Source organism: Papio anubis, chromosome 12, assembly GCF_008728515.1.
Source record: "Papio anubis isolate 15944 chromosome 12, Panubis1.0, whole genome shotgun sequence".
In the NCBI taxonomy this organism is placed as follows: Eukaryota; Metazoa; Chordata; class Mammalia; order Primates; family Cercopithecidae; genus Papio; species Papio anubis.
The window spans coordinates 4,735,793-4,744,262 of NC_044987.1; the positions used below are offsets into that span (position 1 = coordinate 4,735,793).

The following is an 8,470-nucleotide window of genomic DNA, read 5'->3' on the forward strand; positions in this document are numbered from 1 at the left end:
TCTCAAAAAAAAAAAAGAAAAAAAAAAAAAAAAGAAAATATAAATGAAAGATCTCCATAGACTATTAAAGGCTGCCTATTCTTTACAAATATCATGGAGGTCAACATTTAGCAGTTCCGCAATGCTATTCTGGGAATTGGATGAGTCAAAACTATTAAGAGAATCAAAAAATTTAGCCAGTTTCAAATTAGCATATGCATTTGTAAATTTAATGATACATTAATGAGCTTACAATCATACTGTTCTGTGCTATTATATGTATGACAGCCATATAAGCAAGTTGACATAACAGAATTTTTATCAGACCCTTTAATTATATACATATAGACAGTATTTAAAAATTAAACTAGGTACAAAAAAAAAACTAGGAAAAATATTTGTAGCTAATTTGACAAGAGTTAGTATATATAGTGTTATACAAAAAAGCTATTAAGATAAAACACTGTCTCCAACAGTGCTGATGGGCAAAAGGCATGAAAAGACAAAAAGGTTAATATGATTAACAGATAACATGGAAAAGTTATTCAATTTCAACTTCACCAGAAATCAGTATACCAGTTTTTGCTAAGCAAATTAGCCAAAGTTAAAGAAAGAACTAGTGACATCATCCAAAGCTTCTAAGTATGTGATAAAACAAGGAACTGATATATGTTTGGTGGCAGTATAAAATTTGTACAATCCCACAGTGTGTCAGTAAGTATATGCAAGGATCTTAAAAATGTTCATGCTTTTTGGTAATTTAACTTCTGGAATCTATACTTAAGGAATGATCCTAAATGAGAAAAAATATATACATTATGCAGAAAGACATTTGTCAAAATATTATTTATGGTTGCAAACCACCTGAATATTGAACAGTAGGAGAACACAAGATAAATTATTGTATATTTATTTGAGGATATATTTATATAAATAGATATGATATGTTTATCAAATATTTATTTGAGCAAATATGAATCAACATGGACAACTTCCATAATCAAAATGTTGAAAAGGAAATGAAAGCAAGTTGTAGAATACTTTATACATTTCATGGTACTAATTATATAAAGTTTAAAACATGCAAATAATATTACATATTACTTAGCAATACATACATATGTGGTAAAAGTATAAAGAGTAGGCTGGGCCTGGTGACTCGCACCTGTAATCCTAGCACTTTGGGAGGTGAGGCGGGCAGATTGCCTGAGCTCAGGAGTTCAAGACCAGCCTGGGCAACACGGTGAAACCCCGTCTCTACTAAAATACAAAATAAATTAGCTGGGCGTGGTGGCGTGCACCTATGGTCCCAGCTGCTTGGGAGGCTTAGGCAGGAGAATTGCTTAAACCTGGGAGGCAGAAGTTGCAATGAACCGGGATCGCGCCACTGCACTCCAACCTGAGCGACAGAGCGAGACTCCATTCTAAAAAAAAAAAAAAAAAAAAAAAAAAAAAAGTATAAAGAAATGCATGGGCTGAATAATCACCGAATTTCAGAAAGTGGTTACATATGTTAGAGATGGAGGAAGCTGCAAATGAGGATGATTACACAGAGGGTATCAGCTACACTGACAATGTTTTATTTCTTAAGCTCTGTGGGATACATGGATGTTCATTCCATTATTCTTTTTATCTTTTTGTATATCTTAAATCTTTCATGGTAAATTTACAACATTATGTAGCTATAAAATAGTTCCATAGAAAAGTAATAATAATAACACGGAAAAAGGTGCCTTCGCTGGGGGAGGCGGGGCATGCCGGGCCGCGCGCGGGCTGCTGGGAACGGGGCGGAGCGCGGCCGCGCCGGCGCATTGAGGGAAGCGGCAACCGCCGTGATGGACGTGTTCCTCACGATTCGGCGCCACAAGACCGCCATCTTCACTGATGCCGAGGAGTCCAGCACGGTGTTCGAGCTGAAGCGCCTCGTGGAGGGACTCCTCAAGTGGCCTCCCGACGAGCAGCGGCTATACAAGGACGACCAGCTTTTGGATGATGGCAAGACACTTGGCGAGTGTGGCTTCACCAGCCAAACAGCACGGCCACTGGCTCCAGCCACAGTGGGGCTGGCCTTCCGGGCAGACGACACCTTTGAGGCCCTGTGCATCGAGCCGTTCAACAGCCCGCCCGAGCTGCTCGACGTGATGAAGCCCCAGGACTCGGGAAACAGTGCCGGTGAACCAGCTGTGCAGTGAGGACCCCCGAGAGGCCTATTCCCCCCAATGAAAGAGATTTGGGAGTCTGAAAAAGAAAAAACATGGAAAAAGTTTGTACTATGACATTAAGTTAAAGAAATTCCATATTCAAAATGATTACAGCTACTTGAAAGCCATCCAAAAATCTTGCAAAGAAATATCCCCCAAAGTTACTGTTTTTCACATTGGATGGTGATGTTACCTCCTTATTCCTTTAAAACATTTCCTCTATTTTCTCTTATTATTGACATTACAAATATAATTGAAAAACGGTAAACCTATTTTTAAAATAAGCATGATATATTCATTAGTTACTAAGCCATTTGTACTATTATGTCACATTTGATTTGTAAATTAATGTTCTGCTTAGCTTTGAGTCTAGTATCATGTGTAACATGTGGAAGGATGGAGAAGACCGGAGAGAGAGGAGGTTGGCAGGGACCTGAGTTTGTTGACAAAGGATGAAAGCAGGACGGGTTGGACGCAGTGGCTCATGCCTGCCATCCTAGCACTTTGGGAAGCTGAGGAGGGAGGATCACTTGAGCCCAGGAGTTTGAGACCAGCTTGGGCAATGTAACGGGACCCTGTCTCTACAAAAAAAATTAGTCTGGTATGGTGTTGTGTGCCTATAGGCCTAGCTACTCAGGAGGCTGAGACAAGACAGTTGCTTGGGTACAGGAGTTTGATGCGGTGGTGAGGTATGATTGCATCACTGGACTCCAGCCTGGACAACACAGTGAGACCCTATCTTAAAAAGAAAAAAAGAAAGCAAGGTGGGCCAAGGCTTGCTGTTATAGATTCCTGAAGTATTTGAGGAAGATTATTCTGATTGTTACGGGTAATCTAGGTTGGTTTCCAGTGAGACTTGAAGTAGCAGCAAGGTTCCTTATATGAAAGTATGGAACATAAATTCACTTTGTTGAAAGAAAGAATAAATGAATGGAAGAATAAGTCAGAGCTAATATTAATTTGAGGCTCTTAATTCAAGCTTAGATACTGTTATTTCAGTGATTTCCCATGGATCTTAGTATTTTAGAACTGACCTGGGTCTTGGAGAGCATTTGTTTTAACTTCTTTATGTTATGGCCAAACAAACTAAATTCCAGAGAAGCTGAATAACACCACCAAGTAAATAAAAGAGGGTATTTGGACTTTCCTTTCATCATATTATTAACTTTTTTAAAAGAAAGCAGGTGGGCCAGGTGCAGTGGCTCACACCTGTAATCTCAGCACTTTGGGAGGCCGGGGCAAGCAGATCCTTTGAGGTCAGCAGTTCGAGACCAGCCTGCCCAACATAGTGAAACTCCATCTCTACTAAAATTACACAAATCAGCCAGGCATGGTGGCAGGTGCCTTTAGTCCCATCTACTCAGGAGGCTGACCTGTAGTCCCAGCTACTTGGGAGGCTGAGGCAGGAGAATCACTTGAACCTGGGAGGCAGAGGTTGCAGTGAGCTGAGATTGCACCACTGCACTCCAGCCTGGGCGACAGAGTGAGACTTCACCTCAAAAAACAAAAAACAAAAAACAAAAGGCAAGTGGGAGCCTAATCTTTTTATAAGAAAATGTACTACAAATTCCTCGGCCTGCCCTTTGCCACTTATAGAAAACCCCTGACAATCTGGCTCCAACCTATCTTTCCACCTTATCTCCCACTAATCCTCCAGAAAAGCATGGAATTTCTGTTATCCTCACCAATAAGGCCCTCCACCCTTCTCTCTGCCTATCTAAAACAATTCATCTTTCAAGGTACAACTAGAATACCAAGAGTATAATCCAGAGGTAATGTCATGAGTGCCTGAATTTGATTGAAATGTGTGGAAATGAAGTAGAATGGAAAAAGCTTGTGCTTAGGAAAGGGGAGAACAAAGAAGCCACGGGGAATAATAATAATAGTACTACTAATAATGGCAGTGTTAACTACTAACATTAAATGCATGCTTATGATATGCTAAGCCCTGTGTTAACCATTTTTTGTTCATTATTACACTTAATAATGTTCTCAGTAACTCTGAAATCATATATCAGGATTGTGTTACGTGTAACAGAAAACCTTATTATAAGAAGTCAGGTTTTTTTTTTCTTCCATTCAATAAGGAGGCCAGTCCAGTTTTGTGTGACCATGAGAGGTCACCAAGAACCCAGGCTCAATCTGTCTTCTTTCTCCACTATTCTTAGCGTATGTCTTTCATTTTCAAGGTCATAATATAACTTTTCAAGACATTATATCTGCCTTCCAGAGAGAAATGCAGTAGGTATCTCTTTACAAGGACTTCTGTCAACATCTCTTTGATAAGAGCTATGTTACCTGGCTACTGCTAGTTGCAAGGAAGGCTGGGAGACCACCAAATAAAATTCCGTTAATAAAGAGGAGGGAGGGATGGATATTTAGGTAGGGAGCCTGCAGTGTTATCCTCAGTTTATAGATAAGGAAAATGAGGTATAAGAATACTAAGAGCCGGGCGTGGTGGCTCATGCCTATAATCCCAGCACTTTGGGAGGTGGAGGTGGGTGGATCATCTGAAATCAGGAGTTCCAGACCAGCCTGACCAATATGGTGAAACTCTGTCTCTACTAAAAATACAAAAATTATCCAGGTGTGATGGCGTGTGACTGTAGTCCCAGCTACTAGGGAGGCTGAGACAGGAGTATTGCTTGAACCCAGGAGGCAGAGGTTGCAGTGAGCGAAGATTGCACCACTGCACTCCAGCCTGGGTGACAGAGTGAGACCCCGTCTCAAAAAAAAAAAAAAAAAAAAGAATGCTAAGAAACAGGCAAGGCATGGTGGCTCATGCCTTATAATCCCAGCACTTTGGGAGGCCAAGGCAGATGAATCACTTGAGGCCAGGAGTTCGAGACTAGCCTGGCCAAAACCCTGTCTCTACTAAAAATACAAAAATTGGCTGGGTGTTGTGGCACACGCCTGTAATTCCAGATACTCTGGAGACTGAGGCAGGAGAATCGCTTGAACCTGGGAGGTGAAGGTTGCAGTGAGCTGATATCGTGCCATTGCACGGCTGATATCCAGCCTGGGTGACAGAGTGAGACTGGGTCTCAAAAAAAAATGCTAAGAAACAATGGGACAAGTAGATCTGACAGCATGGCCCATGTCCCTAACAGTTTGCATTATACGGCACATTTTTTTTTTTTTTTTGAGACAGACGCTCGCTCTGTCACCTAGACCAGAGTGCAGTGACGCGATCTCGGCTCACTGCAACCTCCACCTCCCGGGTTCAAGTGATTCTCCTATATATGGCACAATTTTTTAAATGGCTTAGTCCTACTCTCTACTTAAGGTGTGGTATAAACAATATCAGAACACATTTTATACTACTGTTTCCCTTCTTTGGTAGCTTCTCTTCCTCTTCCCTGCTGTCTTTTTCTTTCAGATCTCAAAGGGGAGGCTGTGGGTTTTGGTTAGAGCTGAAAGGAAAGAAAACTAGTGTCAGTCTTTTGTTTCCCATTTGAAATAGTGGCTAACTCTAGGAAACAATAGACATATTGATGGTTTCATAAGACTTGGTGAATGATTAAGTGTGGAGCTTGATGTAGAGTCAAACAAAATCTTAAGGTTATGACTACAAAGTTGTTATATGGACAATGGAAGATACATATTAGTAAGAAAGGAGAATTGTTGGTTTACTTTTCTGTGTTAAGTTTCAGATGTTGGCAAAAATTCCTGATGGGTATTAATAAATCTCGTGTAAGTCAGTCATAATGAGCAAGTGAGAAGAAAAATAAGGCAAACATATTTGTAAAAACAATGATGATCCTGTCCCTACTGGAATAATAAAATGTATTTGTTTTACCTATGTCGATACCTGTTTATAATACAGCTTTGCATGCCTAAAGATGAAAGAAAAGGCAGTATTCCACAGTTTTGAAGATAAGGCAACAGTGACATTTAAAAATAAAAAGACCAGGCTGGGCGCCGTGGCTCATGCCTGTAATCCCAGCACTTTGGGAGGCTGAGGTGGGCGGATCAAGAGGTCAGGAGATCAAGACAATCCTGGCTAACATGGTGAAACCCCGTCTCTACTAAAAATACAAAAAAATTAGCTAGGCGTGGTGGCATGCGCTTGTAGTCCCAGCTACTTGGGAGACTGAGGCAGGAGAATGGCGTGAACCTGGGAGGGTGGAGCTTGCAGTGAGCCAAGATCGCGCCACTGCACTCTAGCCTGGGCGACAGAGCAAGACTCTGTCTCAAAAAAAAAAACCAGAAGCATCACCAGTTTCTATCTATGTCTGCACTTGGGGACAGATGGCATTTTGTTAAATTCCTACAAACCAATCTATAAATTGGGTGGATGGAATAAACACAAAAATTTGGGAATTCAGAGCGCCTCCGTGATGTATGACATTGGCAAAAATCAACTTCAGATCTCTAAATAGTGGTGAGTGCTGTAACTTTTCATCTCATGGAAACAGTTAATTTGAAGTATGACAGGCTGGGCGTGGTGGCTCAAGCCTATAATCCCAGCACTTTGGGAGGCTGAGGCAGGCGGATGACGAGGTCAAGAGTTCGAGACCAGCCTGGGCAACATGGTGAAACCTCATCTCTACTAAAAATACAAAAATTAGCCACACGTGGTGGTGGGCACCAGTAGTCCCAGCTACTCAGGAGGCTGAGGCAGGATAATCACTTGAGCCCGGGACGCGGAGGTTGCAGTGAGCTGAGATTGCACCACTGAACTCCAGCCTAGGCGACAGCGAGACTCCATCTCGACAACAACAAAAAAAAGAATGTCACTGTCTTTTTAGTCTTCTCATAGGCTTTATTGCCATATGTGCTGGAAAAATCCATCCAAATTTTTTCATCTGATTTGCATGAGCAATATCCATGTCTGAGGATTATTCATGGATTACCCATAAATATTCAGAACAATGTTCCTGTAGATCTTAATCTTTGCTATATTTGGCTTAGGGTTTTGTTTTCTAAAAAATTTTCCATTTCCTTTCTCCCATTCACCATAAGATTCTCCCTAGTTTACCATTTGGTCAGCCACGATATTTGCAATCTCACTTGGATCAAATGGGACTATGTATATGAAAGGCTCTGTGTGTTGTAGAACACTATACAAAAAGACGGGTTTTACTCAAGATAAAAATATTTTGTCCTGTATTGAGTTTTTAAAATTAAGCTTTAAGTAAACAACAAAAAAGATGTCTGAATGTCTCATCAGTGAAAATTCTTAGAAAGTATTTTCAATGCTGGCCGGGCACGGTGGCTCAAGCCTGTAATCCCAGCACTTTGGGAGGCCGAGGCAGGGGGATCAAAAGGTCATGAGATCAAGACCATCCTGGCTAACACGGTGAAACCCCCGTCTCTACTAAAAATACAAAAAAAAAATTAGGCATGGTGGTGGGCGCCTGTAGTCCCAGCTACCCGGGAGACTGAGGCAGGAGAATGGTGTGAACCTGGGAGGTGGAGCTTGCAGTGAGCCGAGATCGTGCCACTGCACTCCAGCCTGGGCAACAGAGCAAGACTACGTCTCAAAAAAAAAAAAAAAAAAGTATTTTCTATAATGTTTTCTGGGAGCTGTCATTTAAAACACGAATCATTCATATCTTCTTAGCCTACTCTACTAAAGGTTTTGTGCTTGTTTTTGTTTTTCTCTTTACATTTTCCTTCCCAGTACTACTACTCCGCTCTTGTTTGTAAGGAAAGCAAGCAAACCACTGGCCCAAAGTCTACAACTGTTTTTCTCTTCCATCCCTATTATGTTCTTTTGTCATTTCCCCTATTATTGTTCAGCTAGCCATCAAGCCAAATTATAAACAGGGGGGAAGAAGATGGCAAAAGGCCACTGTTTCTTTAAAACAGGCTGGAAAGCAACCTTCTCCAACAAACAGGTAGCAATCCAGCACAAGTGAACGCACACAAAGGGGCCACTGGGCTGCGACCCGTTAACTCCCTTGGGACCAACTGGTGCGATCAGAGGAAAGAGAATCACAGATTGCTCAGTTGTATTTCCTGCTGTCAGTGAGGAGTAGAGAGAATCAAAAGTAGGCTTGGCAAGTGAACAGATAGATCATAGGCAAAGTGGTGGAACCAGTCAAGCGTGTCTGGGGCAGAAACCTTGACCTCAGGCATTCCAGAAATCATTTCTAACAGTCGAATCATCTCACACATCTCATTTTTTGAAGGATCAAGTTAAGTGCATAGTAGGCTCATGAACTTGTATTTTTCTTTGGCATTTCCTGTAATTATTGTTACTATTTAGGGAAAACTATTAATTTGTATTTATTTTCTATCTAGTCACCAAACTCTCTTGTAGACTTAATTGTATACTCTGCATG

The 8,470-nt window shown here is 41.3% G+C and overlaps 1 pseudogene; it reads left to right on the forward strand.

Moving 5' to 3' along the window:
• Window positions 1-1,416: 1,416 nt before the first annotated feature.
• LOC110741302 lies at window positions 1,417-3,421 on the forward strand (annotated as a pseudogene).
• The last annotated feature ends 5,049 nt before the right edge of the window (window positions 3,422-8,470 follow it).